Genomic DNA, 19,231 nt, shown 5'->3' with positions numbered 1-19,231 from the left:
ATTAAAAATTTAGCTGAATGTGGCAGCACACACCTGTAGTCCCAGCACTTGGGAGACTGAGGCAGGAGGGTTGTTTGAGCCCAGGAGACTGAGGCTGCAGTGAGCTTTGATCACATTACTGTACTCCAGCCTGGGCAACAGAACAAAACCTTTTCTTTAAAAAAAAAAAGAGAGATAAAAATCTTTTGTGATGCTTTTGTCATCCTGTGAGAAAGACAATAGCAAAAAAAGGACAAGTGAAAGAATACCAGTTAACGCTATTTTAGATGAATAAATGAATGAACATAATGGAATGTAAGCAACAAAATTTGACTGCCAGACTCCAGATGTAAGATAAAACCAGGAAATTATTAATCATATCAGTCAGCATTCAGTTAGAAAAATAAGCATCACTCTAGATAGGGAATTAAGAAAAGAAATTGAAGCCTTAAGGAACTATTGAAAGAACTGTAGAGAATCGATACATGGGATCACATTATATTGAACTATACTGAACTACACAACACACAAATTAATCTGTGTAAAAACTGGTGAAAACTGAATAAGGTCTGTAGTCTAGTTAATACTATTATTCTGATGACAGTTTCTGGTTTTTATATTATATATATATATATACATAGTACATATATAATATAAATACATATATATTATGTTATCAATGATGATATAAACTATCAAAGATAATATATCAAAAATATAAGTTATCAAAGATGATATAATTAAGATAGTTGTTTTGGCAACTTTTTTTACACCTCCCTATGAGTCTATAATTATTTCTAAATATAAAAAGCAGCAGTTTATTTTGCCGATGCCAGCTCTGGCATGTCTCCATTTCTTTTTGCCCTTCTTTCTCTGATAAACTTTTTCTCGAAAGCTTTAAAAAAAATTTAAGGGGACCATGGAACTAAAAATTGAGGAAAAGATATGCTGTTTTGCTATAAATTCATAAATACAAGATTGCGGGGATGCCACACAAAAATGTGAGATTCCGGAAGCTCTAGCAAGCTTCACAAAAACGATCTGTCCTCACCCTGTCACTGCTACCAAAGAACGATGTCCTCTAATTCTTCTGTCTTTCCCATCCCCATGTGTGCTGATTCTAACCAGAAGCTCTGCTTGCAAGGCATTCTGGGAAATGTAGTTCCAAACATCTAGTCCCTGTTCCAGAAAGAGTACAAAGGGCCTGGGAAGATGCTGAGTTGAAAACATATATCCCAGCTCACTCATATTTAATAGGTCCTGTAAACTTATGATCTAGTCTTTGAAAGGAGATTTAAAGAAAAAAACTAATCAAAACTTTCAGTTTCTAAATAAAATAAGTTTATAAATAATTCAGTTTCCCAGAATGGTTTCTTAGTCTAATATTCTAGTTATCTTCATCCAAAAGAATTTGTAATAAAAATATTTTCATAGGACGGTTTCCAGTTTATAAAGCAATTCCACATGCACTCCCTCATTGACCTTCCAAACAATGTTGGGAAGTAGATAAAAATGAAAACACTTAATACTTATCTGGCACTTTCATTTATATTATCAAATTTTCTTGCAACACACCAACAAAACTATGCTCCTTGTAGTTTCCTAAACACAACATGCTGTCATTCCATGTCTTTGCACGTGTGGTTCCTTACGATAAAAATGTCTTTCCCTGGTGGGAATTCCTCCTGGCAGGCTTCTATATCTCTTGTCATCCTGATCTATTAGAATACTGTTTCAGCTCTTTCTAGAAATAGGCTGAGGCTGGTGGGATATGAACATGTAGTCCCATCAGGCAAAGGACTGGGCTGTGCTGCCCCTGCAGGAGTCCAGTGATTGACCAGCAAGCAACAAATGTGACCCACAACTGTTCCTTACCTCCCTCTCTTTACTCCAAAAATCTCGTTCTTGATCAGTCAAACCAACCTAGCACCCATGCAAAAGAGAAAGGAGAAGAATGTATTTGGTGATATGCAGAGGAATTAATAAAGAGGTTCCATTAGACTGTTCTCTTGGGCATAATCATCACACCGCGCCGGGTAAATTTTGTGGGGCCTTTCTGCTACTATTTTCCCTGATTTTCCTTTATCCAATCCTCCCTTGCTTTTCTGTAGGTTGTCATGTTAGTGTTCTAATGACTGGACATACTTTAGTGGGCAAAACATCCCTGGCTTCAAGAAGCATACAGACAGGTGAGAGAGACAGACATTATGCAAATTATTTCAGAAATATAAAACTACTACAGTGATGAAGCAACATTTATGAAGTCTTATGAAAGGAGATAAAAATTATGGAGGAGAAGCATGGAATAGTTAAGAGAAAATACAAGAAGGAGCCAGGGTAGGTGAGAGTTGGGTCAAAGAAAGCTTTCCTGAGGAAGAAACACAGGAGTTGAGTTTGCACTGACTGGGGAGGGTTTATTAAATAGCATAAAGAAGGCTGAGAGGAAGGCACATTCCAGGCAGACTCTCCACAGCTGTCAGCCTGAACTCAGTGGGGACCCTGAAGAAATCCACAGGGCATCTTTCTACTCCTTTTTCTTTCTCACAGCACTTTGAGTAACAATGTCCTGCCTTAGGGCAACTGAGTTGGGAAGCATGGGAAGCAAAAATAGAGGGTTATGGCTCAGACTCTAGGAGAGAAGAGAAGGTGGAGCCAGAATGCGTCATGAAGAGAGCAAGGTTTTGGTCATCACAGTTTACATTTGAACACAGCCATGTCATGGCTTTGTGACCTTGGAAAAGTCACTACCAACCTTCCAAAGTTGTTATGAGGCTTCATTGAGAAAGAAAAAATGTTTCAATAAATATTAGTTGTCTTTTCTCACTTTCTCCCAGTTTGCTATGGATGGAATCATGTCTCCCAAAATTATGTGTTAAAGCACCAATGTGACTTTATCTGGAGATAGTCTTCCAGAGGTAATTAAGGTTAATGAGGTTATAAGAATAGGTCCATAATCAAATAGGATTGTGGTTTTTTTAAGAAGAGGAAGAGAAAGATGTCTCTCTCTACCATATGAGGACACAGCAAGGAGGCAGCCACTTGCAAATCAAGAAAAAAGCCTTCACCAGATTCCAACCATGTTGGCACTGTGATCTCAGACTTTCACACTCTAGAGCTGTGAGAAAATAAATTTCTGTTGTTTTTATCACCCAGTCTACGGTATTTTGTTATGGCTGCTCGAGCTGACTAAGACAAGGTTCAATCCGAAAATTAGAAAATTCCTCTTACAGACGATAGAAACAATATTTGAAGAATAAATTCCTGAAAGATCAAAGAAAGTAAATGAATTAATTAAATAGGAGTTGGACTTTGAGCTTGAGCATTTTCAAAGGGATGGGAGGGGGCTAATGTTGATTTATTTGGTGTGTGTTCATGGCTACTTCAAGGATAAAGACCACATGCCTTTCTGTGTGGTTGAACAAAGTGTTTCCTCTTTGTTTTGCATTCTTACTGTTACGTGATAAATGGAAGGACAAATTGAGCTCTAAGAAGGAAAACCAATGTAGCAAATATGGGACAACAAACATCAAGAGGTGGGTGACAGGAGAAGAAACATGATAGAGTTCTTTAAAAGAAGAGGCTGGGTACAGTGGCTCACATCTGTAATACCAGCACTTTGGGAGACTGGGACAGGAGGTTCGCTGGAGCCCAGGAGTTTGAGACCAGCCTATGCAACACAACAAGATCCCATTTCTACAAAAATTAAAATTAAAAAACACAGCTAAGCATGGCAGCACATGCCTGTAGTCTCAGCTACTCAGGAGACTGAGGCAGGAGGATCATTTGAGCCCAGAAGTCTGAGGTTACAGTGAGCTATAATCACACCACTGCACTTCAACCAGATGATAGAGTGAAAGTAGGAAAAAGGGAAGGAGGGAAGAGGGGGAGGGAGGAAGGAATGGGGAGAGGAGAGGAGAAGAGAGGACAGGAGAGGAGAGGTGAGGTGGAGAGAGGAAGGAGGGAGGGAGGCAGGGAGGAAGGAAGGAAAGAAGGAGAAGGAGGAGGAGAAGGAGGAGGGGGAAGGGAGAGGAGGAGGAGAAGAAGAAGAAGACAAAGAGACAGGAGCAGGGGCAGGAGCAGGAAAAGACAAGGAGAAGCCAAAGGACAAGAAGAACAAGAACAAGAAAAGGAGGAGGAAGAGAAAGAAGAAGAAAGCAAAAGCCAAGTGCCCTGGCACCTCGTTGCGTGAACACATGCTACAGACGAAACAGGTAGTGGCAGTTGCACCATTCAATCAGTAGTGTTTTCTATGGGAGATGCAGTCATGCTGCTATAACAAAATAACACAGAGTGGGTAATTCATAAACAACAGAAATTTATTTCTCACAGTTCTGGAAGCTGGAAAGTCCAAGACTAAGGCATCCACAAGGATCCATCTTTGCTTCTGAGATGGTGCTTTATTGTTGCATTCTCCAGAGGGGACAAAAGCTATGTCTTCACATGGCAAAAGGGGAGAAAGGCAACAAGGGACTAGCTAGCTCTCTCTCACCTTTTTATTAGGTGGTTAATCCCATTTATGAGGACTCTGTCCTCATAGCCTAATGACCCCCTAAAGGCCCCACCTCTTAACACTATTATATTGGATCTTTGGCTCCCAAATATGAATTTCTGGAGGGGGCACATCCATTCACGGCATAGCAACTGCTTTACAGTTTCAAAGACTGCAATGTTGCAAAGCATTGTCTTGGATAAAGATCTCATTTGATCGTCACCACAACAAGATGAGGTAAGTGCAATGGGAAAGAGATCACATGCCCAATGAGGAAACTGGTTTGAAATTTTTTTTAAGTGACTCCATGGGACTCCCTTGGCTGTTAAGTGTTCAAGGCAGTGGTCAAGCCCGGAATTTCTGTTTCTAGATATAGTGTTCTTTCTGAAGCAAATGTCAAGACATGCTATATACCCACTTTCACCTGCTCTTGACCTGGATTTCCAAGGGGTCAATAGTTTTCTCCATATCCTATCTCATTTCCTAGCCAGTATCCACCTTCTCCATCCAAAAGTCACTCAATGTTTTTTTTTTTTTTTCTAGCACAGAAAATAACATTAAAGAAAATATGAGAATGGAAAAGAGAAGGATGTTAATGGTACCATATTGACAAAATTCCATCAAGGGTACAATTGCTTTCATTCTTGACAAATCTCTTCACAATGATTGCCATACTATATGATCAAGCAGGGATCATTATTATTAGGATTGCCATTTTGCAGTTGTGAAAACCAAAATTCAGAGGGCCTCATCCAGTGATGTGTATCTTAAAGTTCAAGAGCCAAATCTCAAACCCTTGCTCTGTCTCTTCCTCTCTGTCATAGACAGAGTGCTGGCTTAACATTCAAGAGGCTCTTTGGTTTCAGTCCTTCCACTAACTAGCCACATGATCCTGGTTGAGCTTTATAAGCCCAGGGCTTCCTTTCCTTTCACTGTCACCCGAGGAACTTGGGCTGTGTGATCTCGGAAACATCCTCTCAGTGGCTGGTAAAAAAGCAATCACAACAACTGGTCTTTGAAGATCAGTCAGAGGTGCCCTGGTTTTTCCCAACCCAAAAAATGAGGAGGCGTTCAACTTGAATACTATACTTTTAGAACAAATATTGTCCAGATTTTCACTGTACTCTTTCCCAATTATTATTTGGGGAGCAAGCCAACAGATAAAGGAGGGTACTTACTTTTGTTTGTGAAGTCGACAAGTCTCTTTTTTGAGCTCAATCAGGAGGACTGTGGGCCACAGTGTCACTGCACACAGGAGGCCTTACCCTCTCCCTCTCTCGCCACTGCTCAAAGCCTGGGAGGACGCTTTAGAAAGCAAATCAGGAAATTACTTATCAATCTGAAGCCCCAAAGAGTTATGAGTACTCCTCACTGCCAAAGGGAAGGGGATTTTGAGGAAAAACTCCACATCTGCGCACACTAGAATTCAAAGACTCCAGCTGTTGGAAGGTCTTGCGAGCAATGTAAGTAAACAGTCCTTTCTCTCAATGGCAGCAAATGTCTTCAGACCTTTTTTTCCCTTCTCGGAAAGAACTCCTTTGGCTCGTATTGGTGTTACTCGCTCTTTCTGTTCTTCTGTGATATTCGGAGGTGTTTACTGACTGGGGCTTAGTCAATAACACAGCTCCTCTGGGGGACAACGCTTCTGTTGAACAGAAGAGGGAAAGTGAAAGTTGTCAGAATCGGCTTTGCTTGGGAAGGGTTAGTTTTGAAAACCCTTTCTGCCAGTTAGGCTCCTTCATAGCTATAGATCTGTATTCAAGAGGAACGTGAGGCCAACACAGACATTTTCAGGAACAGGCAGACGTGGTTGTGTAGCCCTACCCTGCAAAACAAAATTGTCATCGAGTCCACTCCTGTACAATTCAAGTTTAAGGTGCTTTCTTCATTTCAATATACTATTGGATTTTAATGGAGGAAAAAGAAAGCATTAAAGCTAATATTGTTCTGTGGAGATTTCCTTGTAGTGGTATAAATCTTTTGCTCAATTTAGTTTCGGTTAAGGGTGTTGATTTATTTACTGTCTATTTTATTATTAAACAGATGTGCTCACCACTCAACTGGGCCGTGGGAGGATAATGCAATCATTGCCATATAGAGGCATAAATATCTAAATTGTGTTGGTAAAACTATGGGCTTGCATTAATAGCAATTATATAAAAGGATGGAATAATTTCATAAATTATGATGCACTGTACTAGGGTACTTCTTTTTTTACAGTATTTTAAATCAAATGGTGGTTAATGACTGAGATGTAATTAGGGAAATATGGCAAACATAAAGGAGATAGTTTTGCTGCAATTATCCTTTGTTCCATGATACCCTACAACTTCCCCAGGAACTTGAATGTCTGTTTCAGGGCCCTGCATCATGATCTCCGTGGCTGCCAGGAGCATGTGTCCAAGATCTCACACTCTGCCCCATTATCAGACTATGTATCACCCAACATGTTCTGGGTCATGATTTGAATGATAAGGCTCTGCACCCTCAGCCTAGGTTGTGTTCCCCGACTCCTTGGAAAGGTCCCCAATATCAAAAATAATTCACCTTAACTCTAGTTGACATCTGACTTCTTTCCTTCTCTTTGAGTATGTTTGGCTCACACTTCAACTTCCTGTGTTGTTAGGACTGGTTTCATTTCAAATATGTCAGTCATTGTCCTCACACACGTAAGGCACTTCCAAGAAGCAACAGGCTCTAGGTGGAAAGGGACTTTAGTTATTGGAAATGTATAGTAGCTCATTTCCCATAGAGCCCTTCATCAAGTAATTCATTTGTACATTAAGTCTGAGGTGATCTCTAACCTTTCACCTTTACAGAAATAGATATTATGCACCTAATGTGCTGAAAACAATAAAAATCAAATGTAACACAATGCTACCCTTCTAGTATAAACATGCCTGCAGTTTTTATGCAGCCCAAGTGCATGTTTATGTTCACGGACAACAGCTAAGTAAGGTTGGATGCTAACTGAGATGTGTGACACACTATAACACTAAATGGAGAAATACAAGTTTGGATTGTAAAAGAAAGCTATTCAAATACTGATAAATATTTACTGAGCATTTGTGTGTGCTGGGTCCTTCCTAAGCATGTCTCACATGCTCTGGGAGAAAGCTCACTGGTAAGGGGTAGAGGCCCTGAAACCAGAGGACCTGGGCACAGAAACCAGGTTGACTTTTCTGTGATTCTTGGTTGATTACTTAACTCCTCTGTGCCTAGTTTCCTTACAATAAAATAGAGCTCATAACAGCAGGGTTCATGTAAATATTGAGAGTTAAAATAGGTAAGGTAGTGTTTTTGTCTCTTTCAAATATGAAAAACCAAGGTTAGTCAGGTTAACCTGCCCCTGGCCACACAGTTAATGATGATGGGCAGAGCTGGAATTCAGAAGTAAATGACCTGTTTTCACCATAATGAAGAAAGTCCACATTTTAAATCCCTGCCTCCTTCCCTTTTGTTACTGGATTCTTTCATATGCATTCTTTTATAAACGTTATTGACCATAACAAAAACAAAACAAAACTGAAGCTCAAAGACATGAACTAACTCACCCAAAGTCACACACCTAGAAATTAACAAGGCTGGGTCCAAATACAGGTTTTCAAATTCCAAATCCTGTACTCTTTTCACAACACCATGTTTTTTCGTTTGGTTTTTTTTTTTTTTTTTTTCTCCTTCTCTTACCAACCTGTAAATAAATGGGTCAGGCCTTCCTTTTAGAGAAGTGAAATAACTAATAATGCTAATTGTCACCATCAATTAGGCCCTAACTCTGGGCATGGCACAGAATCTCATTAACTAAAGTTGGTACCTATACCCCCTTGTTAATAAATTCTCCAGATGATTCTGGTATGCATCAGAGTTAGACATTCACTACCCTCAGTCAGTCCTGGGAAAAAATAAGTTTGTCGTATCCAATATGGCCTTCCTCTGAACAAGATGAAAATTTCTACTAAGGACAAGAGATTTGGCATTTTCCTTTACTCACATTTGTGGATTACCCTGTGGTCAGAAACAACACCATTTTAGGGTTATGTATTATCTTGCTACTAGCCCCATGCTTTCTTCATCTTTTGGCCTATGTCACCTTCTAAACCCTGTGACCATCTGAACTTTTTGTCATCAGTTGCTTTGATTGCCTCAGGCGTCAATGACCAGCAAATCAGTAGATTTCTTTCTCTTGTAGGCTTTTCGTGACAAATTTGTGCACTCAAAGGAATTCATTAGCAAATTAGAATAAAGCTATAATATCTATAACATAAGAAACTTACTCAACAAGCTTTATACAGAGTAGTCAGCAAATAGAGTATTTACTGTGCTGAATATGATATATTCAGGTTGATTTCTCTGCAGACTTCTGTAGCCAAGGTAGATACAAGCCAACAGGGGATGCCAAACACATACTTAAGAGTAGTGGGAAATTTAGATGCCTGGGAGAAGTCATGAAGGGCATGGTGGGTCAGGAACACTTAAACACTGGAAATCAATTTCTGTGGTGACAAATGTCAGGATTTGAAGCAAAATATCCCTGACTTTCATTTCTAGCTTCACTCCATTCTAACTGCAAGACTCGAAGCACATCACTTGCCTTTTAAGCTCATGTCACAGACAGAAACAACTTAGCATTAGCACTTAGCATAATAAGTGTGAAACAAACAGAAGTTCCCTTTCTCATTAGCTCTGTTCCATTCAATCTACAAATATGTATTGAAGACCTACTGTGTGCCAGGCATTATTCTAGATATAACAGTGAACAACAGCCAGAGTGCCTGCCTTTGTGTAGCTTAGGCTTTAGAGGAGACAAACAACAGTTTCATAAAGCAGAATGTAACTTCAGAAACTGAGAAGTGCTATGAAGAAAATAAAACAGGATAATGATTCAGTGACTAGCAGCTGCCAGAATTGGCTACTTCTTTGGCTAAGGTGGTCACATACCATCGGGGAAGTGACATTTAGCACAGACTTGAATCAGAAGACACAATGACACAAAGCCATGATTAAACCACTGGCTAACCATGTGACCCTAGACGAGTCTCTGAAGTTCTTCTAGCCCTGCTTCGTTGCCTACAAACTGCACAGCAGGAGTAAATCTATGGGGATTCTCTCAACCCTGAAACTCTATTTTGAAATTTTCTTTAGTATCCTATGCCATGAGCAACCGTATGAAAAGAAGAAAGGAAAAAAAAAAATCTGAATCAAACTATACTACAGTAGCTGTTTCATTCTCTTATACCATTTTCTGGGCTTTTTCAAAATGTTCTTTTTCATTGAAGATAAATTAGTAGGTTCTTAGTGAATAAAGTTTAATTCATGATTTTTTTAAAAAAAAAAAAGCTTGAATCATCACAATTCCTAGGGATTACATTGTTGGAGAAGATGAGAACCACCACCTAGCAGACTTTTAAGGATGAACTGTGCGGCTTCACAATTACTTCATGTGTGGCTTCGAGTCTGAGATTGGACATATGTCAGTGGAGCCAACATGCAAAGCTGCCAGAAGCCAGCCGGTCCAACACTCCATTAGCCAAGAGTCATGTCACAGTTTTTAAAAACAGCCCATGGTCTGAAATGTTTCCTCTCTTTTTTTTTTTGAATTGAAGTCTCACTCTGCTGCCCAGACTGGAGTGCAGTGGCCGCTCCCGGCCACCACAGCCTCAACCTGCTGGGCTCCGGCGATCCTTCCGCCTCAGCTTTCCAAGTAGTTGGAACTACAGGCGTGCACTACCACGCCCGGCTAATTTTTTGATTTCTATCGTAGAGATGAGGTCTCGCCAAGTTGCCCAGGTGGGTCTTGAACCTGCGGGCTCAGGCCATCCACTCACTTCAGCCTCCCAAGGCGTGGGATTATAGGCTGAGCCACCGAGCCCGGCTGAGTTATAACTTTTAAATATTTAAGCATATGGGCTTGTGTCTATATTCTTATCCTGGATCCTACAGACAATTGGAGTGGACCTGCCTGTACGCCCTTCCTTTCCCAATGGGCGACATCTCTGACCCCTGAGACTAAACCAGACTTTTTTTTGATTTATTGTAGAGATGAGGTCTCGCCAAGTTGCTCAGGCGGGTCTCGAACCCGTGGGCTCAGGCAATCCACTCACCTCAGCCTCCCAAGGTGCGGGATTACAGGCTGAGTCACTGAGCCTTGACGACTTGCACCTTAGGAGTAAACTTTGCTTTTTAATGAGCCAAATAACTGTGGCCAAATCCTTGGCTGTAATGATCCAGATGATTGTCTGATTATGCCATTTTGTCTGTGTCACCATAGTGTAAACCTCAATTATAAATCTGCAACCTAGAAGGAGAATTTTGTGTGTATGGCAACATAAAATGTCTTTGATTTTCAAGTGCTAATTTTTTTTGCTTACTTTATAAAAAATACGATCTCCCCAAATTGCCACTTTTAAAAAATTTGCTTTGAAAACATGTTCCCAAGTTAAAATTTGAAAACTGAAAAGCAAGAGCAAAGAGGATGGGATGAGGAAATGTGAGTTAATTAGCCAGTAGTAGAGAAAGTTTGGGAACAATTCCGTGATGCTCCTGAGGCTCTAATGTAATTTCAGCCAGAGAATGGTAATGAGTTGCCGTCCAGTCAACAGAGAAGGGGGAAAAGGAACTGATTTAAACACTTTTATGGAAAATAATACCCAGCATTTTACATACCACAACTCTAGGGATTGTAGTATAGCTATTACTCTGCTTATTTTACAGATAAGAAACCGAGGCTCTGTGGAGTTAAGTAACAAGGAAGTTCACCAACTAGCAAGTGGCAAAACTACAGCTCAACCCAGGACTGCTAAACTCCACAACCCACTCACTTCCTGCTCTACCTCTCTGCCTTAGAAAAATAAAGGGCTTTAAAAAATACAATACACGTTCTATTTAAGTAAAGAAGAATTTACTGTGGGTTTTTCAATGTTGAAATGGCCTCCTTAGGGAAGAGGCTAAGGAATTGTCTTCTTTGGAGGTCTATTAGAACCAGACTGGCTGACATATATGTCTGGTATGACTTCAGTGTGGCCCCTCTCCAAGGTGACAAGTCAGACAAAATGATTCCTCAACCTCCCTTCTAGACCCTCCAATCAAATGCCAAGACTACATCCATGTAAGGCACAGTGGTGGGGACATGTCGAGTCTAGCCATCCTGTTCTCCTTCCCCTGCCCCAGGCCAATTGCTTTGGCTGAAGTGATGTCCAGACTCTCTGGAAGGTCCGCAGTTACTTGGATCACAGCTATGTGGGCCATTTTCCCACACCCGGGGAGGAGACTCAACTCTGTTCCAATCTGTGCCCAACAAAATGAACACCATTCCAATGCATCCATTGTCTAAATCGATGACTGTAATTTCAGTGGTTGGAAACCAGAAATCTGGACAAAAACTGGCATGAAAATGGCATCCTGTTTAAAAAAAATAGGAATGTCTTTTAAAATTCTGGCTATTCTGCATGTCAGTTAGGATTGCATTTGTCCATTAATATCAGAAAACTCAGTTCCTTTAACATGCAAGGAGTTAACTTTTTTCCCACACAATAAGCCCAGAAGTAGATGGTCCAGGGATTGTGTAGCTATCTAAGAATGCCATGAGGAAATCTGTGTCCTTCCATATTCCTGCTCCACTAATATTAGCATGGAATTTCATTTCTAAAATGGTGATATTGCTGTTGAATCTCCAGGTGCAACTTATTGGCCAAACTGCGTATGTAGCATGGCTACCTTTAGCTGAAGGGATTCTGGAAGTCTGTGTATTCTGCTTTTTGTCCTTAGTATAGAAGAAGACAAGGAACCAGGCAAAGTGGTTCTTGACTAATGCCAGCACTTTGGAAGATTGAAGAGGGAGGCTTTCTTGAGCCCAGGAGCTTGAGACCAGCCTAGGCAACATAGTGAGACTTCAAGACCTCATCTCTACAAAACATTAAAAAAATAAGGCAGGGGTAGTGGTTTGTGCCTACAGTCCCGGCTATTCGGGAGGCTGAGGCAGAAAGATCTCCTGAGCCCAGGAGTTCAAGGCAGTGGCGAACGGTAATCATGCCACTGCACTCCAGCCTGAGAGAGACTCCAGCTCAAAAAAGAAAGGAAGGGAGGGAAGGAAAGGAGGGGGAATAGAGAGAGAAGGAAAGAAAGTAAGAAAGAAGGAGGCAGGGAGAAGTGAATTGTGATGAGTTTTGAGTGAGTCAACTAACAATATCTGTCAAAATATGCCATTAGTTCCTATTTCTGAAAACAATAAATTTGGAATTTGATACATAAATAGGCTATATTACATACACATTTACTAGTTGCATCTATTTTAATATTTGACAATTACGGTGGAGATGAAAATATGTTGTGTTTTGTTTTTTTGAGTTGGAGTCTCACTCCGTTGCCCAGGCTGGAGTACAGTGGCATGCTCACAGCCACCCCAGCGTCTACCTGCTGGGCTCTGGTGATCCTCCCACCTTAGCCTTCCAAGTAGCCAGAACTATAGACACATACGTACTACCACAACTGACTGATTTTTTTATTTATTGTAGAGATGAGGTCCTACCATGTTGCCCAGGCTCGTCTCAAACCGAGGCTCAGGCAATCCTCTCGCCTCGGCCTCCAAAAGTGCTGGGATTACAGGCTTGAGCCACAGCGCCTGGCCGAAAATATGTTCTTAAAAAGTGATAAGCAGGCTGGGCTCGATGGCTCAGCCTGTAGTTCCAGCTACTTGGAAGGTTGAGGCGGAGGGATGGCCTGAGCCCAGCAGGTCAATGCTAAAGTGGCTGTGAGTATGACACTGCACTGTAGCTTCGGTGACAGAGTGAGACTCCAACTCAAATTAAAAAATAAAATAAAATAGAGGCAGTAATTGGAACCCATAGGATTTTCTTATGAGTAAATAAAATATACAAATTTGTAATATACCTATAGAGTCTAGCACACAATAGATGTTCAGGAAATGGTAGTTCTCTTATCCCTTGCTTCCAACCTTTTATTCAGCAAGCTCACAAACCTTCATGAAGCCCAACTCAGGCAGAGTTGACAGTTGAAAAATCAACTCTTTGATTGCAAGAAAGTAGAAATTAGAGCAAATCTACTGAAGGGTAAGGAGCCTTTCTCTATCAGCACACACCAAGATGCTTTCATGTGGAGCTTCATCACATTATCTTAGCAAACCAGACAAAAATGTCTAAGCGGTTTTGTTTTCCAAGCAGCCTCGTATGCTTCAAAGTGCCATCTGTTTGTAACTTGTTACAAAACCAAGTCAACAGAGTCATTTGGTGACATTTTAAAAAGTGACTTCAGTGTTTGTTACCGAGGGATATAATTCCTAGAATTTGTGCAATTTGTTCTGTGTTGCTGTGATGTGAAGTAAAGCCTTCACAGAGGCTCTCAGCTGTTTCAATACATTATTCTCATCTTAACCTGTGAAGCCAGGTCTCAAATTGGGTTTCTTTCCATTTTAATTATCTCCCCATGTCGCTGCAACCTTTCCAGTTAAAGATGGATATGGAAAGCTTGTCACCTCATAGTCACTACTGCAAAATTAAAAAGAGGAAAAACAAACAAAAAGGAGCCCACAGATTTGCATAGTCGAAATCCATTCATTAGCCAAAAATCTCATTTCTGCAATGTGATAAAGTGGAAAAAAATTCTAGGACACAATTCAAATCCATAGGTTCTCACACGTGTATGAATTCCGTGACTTTTAGCAAGCTACCATTTAATCCAATTCTTTATTTTCTTACTTAGAGAGAGGAATGAACATGTCCATCCCACCCATCTCACCTGGTGGATATAAAGATTTTTGACATAATGTACTAGAAGCCCCATATAAAACAATGGACAATACACTCAAGCTTATTTTGGTATTTCTCATCTATTGCAGATAGTTTGTATCACACTGTTGTACAAAATGAATCCCATATGCTTCTCAAGCTCCCAACTGATTTGTCTCCTGATTTTTGCAGCAAGACTTCCTTTCTTTCTTTCTTTCTTTTTTTTTTTTTTGAGTTGGAGTCTCACTCTATTGCCCAGGCTGGAGTGCAGTGGCACACTCACGGCCACCCTACCAATGACCTGCTGGGCTCCCATGATCCTTCCTCCTCAGTCTTCCAAGTAGCCACAATTACAGGTGTGCGTTACCATGCCCAGCTAACTTATTTATTTATTTGTTTGTTTATTTATTTATTTATTTATTTATTTATTTATTTATTGTAGAGACGAGAGCTCACCAAGTTCGCCAAGCTGGTCTCGAACCCGCAGCCTCAGGCAATCCACTCACCTCAGCCTCCCAAAGTGCTGGGATGACAGGCTGAGCTACCAAGCCTGGCCTGCAGCCAGGCTTTCTCACAACAATCCACTGCTCTTGCTTCCCTGTCTACCTTCCATATCCTTAGTCTGGCCTTAGCCGATTCTGCTTGATTCCAGATGTTCAGACTAAGTACCCAGCTGTCCACAGGGTGATCATCTTTTCCTGGTCCTAATGCAGCCAAAGTCATCAGATGGTATTGAACAAATATTTACCAGAGCTTACTAAATCAAGGCGACCAAAACAGGCAAAAAATCCTTGCCTTTTATTCCTCTGGTCTCACAAGCCTGGTCATACTGATGAGAGCACCCGAATGTTAACTCCAGGGTCGTGTTCCTTCTCTCACGGAATAACTTCCCCCAAGTGTTTCTTGATGATTCTATGTTGTGCTCACATGTGCTCATGAACTCCAAGGCGACAGTCACTATGCAAATGATGGTCCAAGTCATAGTCCACTATGCAAATCATGGTTTCTAATGGTGTTCATCTTGACAATGGTAATGTTTGTGTGAAGGGCACAATCCTTTGTCTTTCCCAAATCTTTGTGTAGCCAGGATGTTGGAAGCAGAGTAGAGAGAAAGCCACTTTCTGTTGAGTCACTGTAGATGTGCTTGTACCCAGAGACTTAAGCCTGGTTTTTTGTTGTTGTTGTTTTGTTGTTGTTTTGTTTTGTTTTACTGGAAATATCCTCCTGAAAAGTTTTACCTGGAAACATTCCTTTCAGTGTCTATTATTAGCCACTTTCTCCATAAAGCCTCAAAACTATTCAGTGGGCACAGAACAGAAGTCAGACATATGTCCGTATATATCCCCTCCCTACTCAGGATCTTGTGTATAATCACCACTCACACCTCTCACTCTTAGTGGTCAATCACCAACTTCTAGTCGTCAGCTGAAACACTCTAGAAACCAATAAAATTGGGGGAATCTGTCTAAATATTTGCTCCTTCAAATTGGTATTGTTTGGAAATAGTCATTACCATCTACTCCCAATCACAGAAACACCAGGCACAGCAGAATGCTTTCTGTGGCAGACTCTGGAACATCCTTGCAAAGAGCTGATTTGCTTTTTTCATCCCTTACCAGTCCTGCAAAATGTCTTTAACCTGCCAGGTCTAATTCCCTTGAAACAACAGAGATGCATGGTGGTTAGGGGTCGGTATGGGAGCCAAGTCAAGGTAATTTCAGAATGGAAGAGAAGTGAATATTTGTATGTATTGAAAGTAACCAACCTGGGGTAGAAACTGAAGACATCAGAGAATGAGAGAAGGTGGTTGGGCCAGGTAAGCTTGGAGAGGTAAGTAGAATAGGTTGAAACAACCATTCAAGTGAAGGACTTGGTCTTGAAGAAGCCTGGGTCCTAACTCAGAGACGTGTCCATGGAGACAGATGAGAAGGAAGTGAAGATGGTTAGAAATCTGAATAAAGTAGGAAGAGTAGGGAAATTGAGGAGACTGTGATGATATTCCTTTTTTCCCTAGGAGGCTGAAACTAGGATCATTGCTTACGATAAGGATAGTGAGCTGATTAAATGGGTGATGAGAGTATCCATCTCGTACTTGGCATGGAGAAATCACACCTGGAATCCCAGCACTCTGAGAGGCTGAGGTGGGAGAATCACTTGAGGCTAAGAGTTCAAGACCAGCCTGGGCAACATAATAAAACCTTTTCTCTACAAAAAATTAGAAAAAAAAATAGCTGGGTGTGGTGGTATGCGCCTGTAGTCCCAGCTATTCAGGAGGCTAAGGCAGAAGGATTGCCTGAGGTCAGGAGGTCGAGGCTGTGGTGAGTTGTAATTGTGCCACTGCACTCCAGCCTGGGTGACAGAGTAAGATTCCAACTTAATATATATATATATGGCTGGACTTGGTGGCTCAGCCTGTAATCCCGCGCTTTGGGAGGCCGAGGTGAGTGGATTGCCTGAGCCTGCGGGTTCGAGACCCACCTGGGCAACTTGGCGAGACCTCATCTCTACAATAAATAAAAAAAATTAGCCAGGCGTGGTAGCGCGCGCCTGTATTTCTGGCTACTTGGAAGGCTGAGGCGGAAGGATCGCTGGAGCCCAGCAAGTCAAGGCTTCGGTGACCGGGAGCGGCCACTGCACTCCAGTCTGGGCGACTGAGTGAGACTCCAATAAAAAAAAAAATATATATATATATATATATATAAAATTATATTCACTTCTCTCTTCCTTGACAGATTGAAATTATAACAAATATCTATTTATAGAAGACCTCACATGAAAATAACTCATGACTCTACCCACATATTTTTGCCTTTTAAGTGAAACACATGGACCTTCTGGAAACTTTTAGTTTAAACCCTAAACAATTATGACCTCTCTAAGCTCATCACGATCTTGAAAATAACTTGACTCAAGTGCACACTCTCCAAGAAACCCTCTGACCACACATAGTCTCTTTCTGTGATCCCTGAGCCTGGAGAATGTTCTGAACCCTTGCCAGCAAAGAGGTGTGTGCAGGAAGAAAACTGAATTCTGGAGCTTTTGTGTTCAGTGTTATAAAAATGGTTTCAGACACATGACAGGGAGATAATCTAAAACATAGAACCTCTTTATATTTGGCCTTTGAAAATTTTTGTAAGCATAAACTTTGCTGGGCTAGATCATTTTCTTGCTTCCAAATGTTTCAGATTTTACCTGTCTTCCCCTGATGATACGAAATCTTAAGTGTTGACCTGGGGAGGCATCATACTCAGACTTGAGGGCAGCTGGCAGACAGACCACAACAGGTAGTGAATAATGGTCTCCAGGTGTGGAGGGCTCAGGGATTCTGCTTCACTTTGCCCTGTCTCCCCTCACCCACGCCACAGTGCAAATGGGAGGAGCAAAAAAGGCAGGCGAATGGGCCCAGGTTCCACCAGTGTCTCAGGACACACAAGAGGAGGATTCTTTTGTGAGAACAAGGGTTAGGAGCTTGGGATTTCTTGAACATGCGTTCATTTTCTCTCTCTCTCTCTCTCTCTCTCTCTCTCTCTCTCTCTTCCTTTCTTTCGAAAATATGTATTGATCTCTTTGGCTTGTCTCTTATGAATTCTACATCCACAAGAACAGCACAATAACAGACAGCCAACACTAAATACAAAGTACCTGGCACTATTGTAGGCATTGCAGGACAGAGCTGTGATCAAAACAAACTTCCTCCCTCCAGGGCCTTAGAATCCAGTCCAGGGGTGGACAAATGAAACACACATGTCAGGAGGACCATGACAAGGAAGTGCATAAGGGACAGTAAAACACAGGCACACTGCTTTAGACAAGTGGATCAGAGAAGGTTGGGAGCCCCAGAAAACCAACTTTTGAGCAGAGAGAATTGACTTGCATTAGCCCTGAGAGAAGAGGGTTCTCAGCTGAGGGGTAACAGGTGGGACAGAAGGCAGGATGGGCTGCGCTTGGCTTGTCCCAGGAACAGCAAGACTACAAGGGTGGCTGGAAATAACTGCATGAGGCAGAGACATGAGGCTGGAAGGATGTGGGAGTGAGGTCATCTAAGGTCTTGCAAGGACTTTGAGTTTTTTCCCGAGAGAAACAGGAAGCTCTTAAAGAGGTTTAAGCAGCAGAGTGACTGACAGGTCTGACTTAAATTCTGAAAGTCCACTCCGACTCTGCTTGCAAAATAGACTGTCAGGAGGCAAGGCGAGGTGGGTTATAGCATGTCTGCTCCAGTTCCCAGTCGGCTGGCCAGGCAAGTTCAACAATAGCAGGCTCATAAAACGGGCACACATCACGACTTTGACAACCACCTTCCTACAGTTTATATGTTACATTAGATGACTCTGTTTGAGAACAGACACATCACATCATAGCATGGTAATAAAAATGGAATTAATTTGACTAAAGACAGTTCCATTCGTAGCATTTTATTTCACCAGCCAGAAAAGCTCAAATACTAGACTGCTATATTCAAAACAAGACCTGAAAGCCCAAACAAAGCAAAATAAAACAAAAACCTGTCTATCTGCCTTCCTCTGCCTTGGACCTGCTCTCCTGACAACCAGTGTTATCCCCCAGAGAGCAAAGAGGACATCCATGTCCAGCCTGGCTCCCTAGAGCTCTGCGGTCCTAGTCAGGAGTCTGTGGCCATAACTCCAGATGTCATAGGATGTCCTTTTGTCTTGCTATGTCTCTTGTGCATGAGACTTTTAGGAAGGTTATATGGAGGTGACTACTTCAGAAACTAGCTAATTGAGGACTTAATTGTGAGAGGTCTTGAGTCTCAATCAAATATTGTTTACCAATATTTGTAACATTAATTTAATTATTTCATCCAGCAAATACATTTTTTGTGTGTTTTTGTTTTGTTTCTGTTTTAGAGACAGTCACTCTGTTGTCCAGGCTGGAGTGCAGTGGTGCAAACACAGCTCACTGCAGCCTCGACCTCATAGGCTCAGGCGATTTTTCCACTTCAGCCTCCCAAGTAGCTGGTACTACAGGTGTGTGCTACCATGCTTGGCTAGTTTTTTTTGTAAAG

At 41.4% G+C, this 19,231-nt stretch overlaps 1 protein-coding gene across 2 annotated transcripts in view; it reads left to right on the top strand.

Annotated features, from left to right (window-relative positions):
- C1QTNF7 (C1q and TNF related 7) overlaps positions 1–19,231 on the top strand; it is a 114,561-nt gene that overhangs the window by 31,632 nt on the left and 63,698 nt on the right. Inside the window, exon 1 of one of the 2 annotated variants that reach the window (XM_021717240.1) lies at positions 5,659–5,931. The exons of the other annotated variant lie outside the window; for it this stretch is intronic. The gene's annotated coding sequence lies outside the window, so the exon portion shown is untranslated. Of the gene's footprint in view, positions 1–5,658; positions 5,932–19,231 lie in introns of those variants that run through there. 2 annotated transcript variants of the gene reach the window in all.

Source organism: Carlito syrichta, unplaced genomic scaffold, assembly GCF_000164805.1.
Source record: "Carlito syrichta isolate Samal-C Ts95f unplaced genomic scaffold, Tarsius_syrichta-2.0.1 Scaffold309483, whole genome shotgun sequence".
Classification (NCBI taxonomy): domain Eukaryota; kingdom Metazoa; phylum Chordata; class Mammalia; order Primates; family Tarsiidae; genus Carlito; species Carlito syrichta.
The sequence above is the reverse complement of the archived record's forward strand: the minus strand, read 5'-3'. Positions and strand labels throughout refer to the sequence as shown.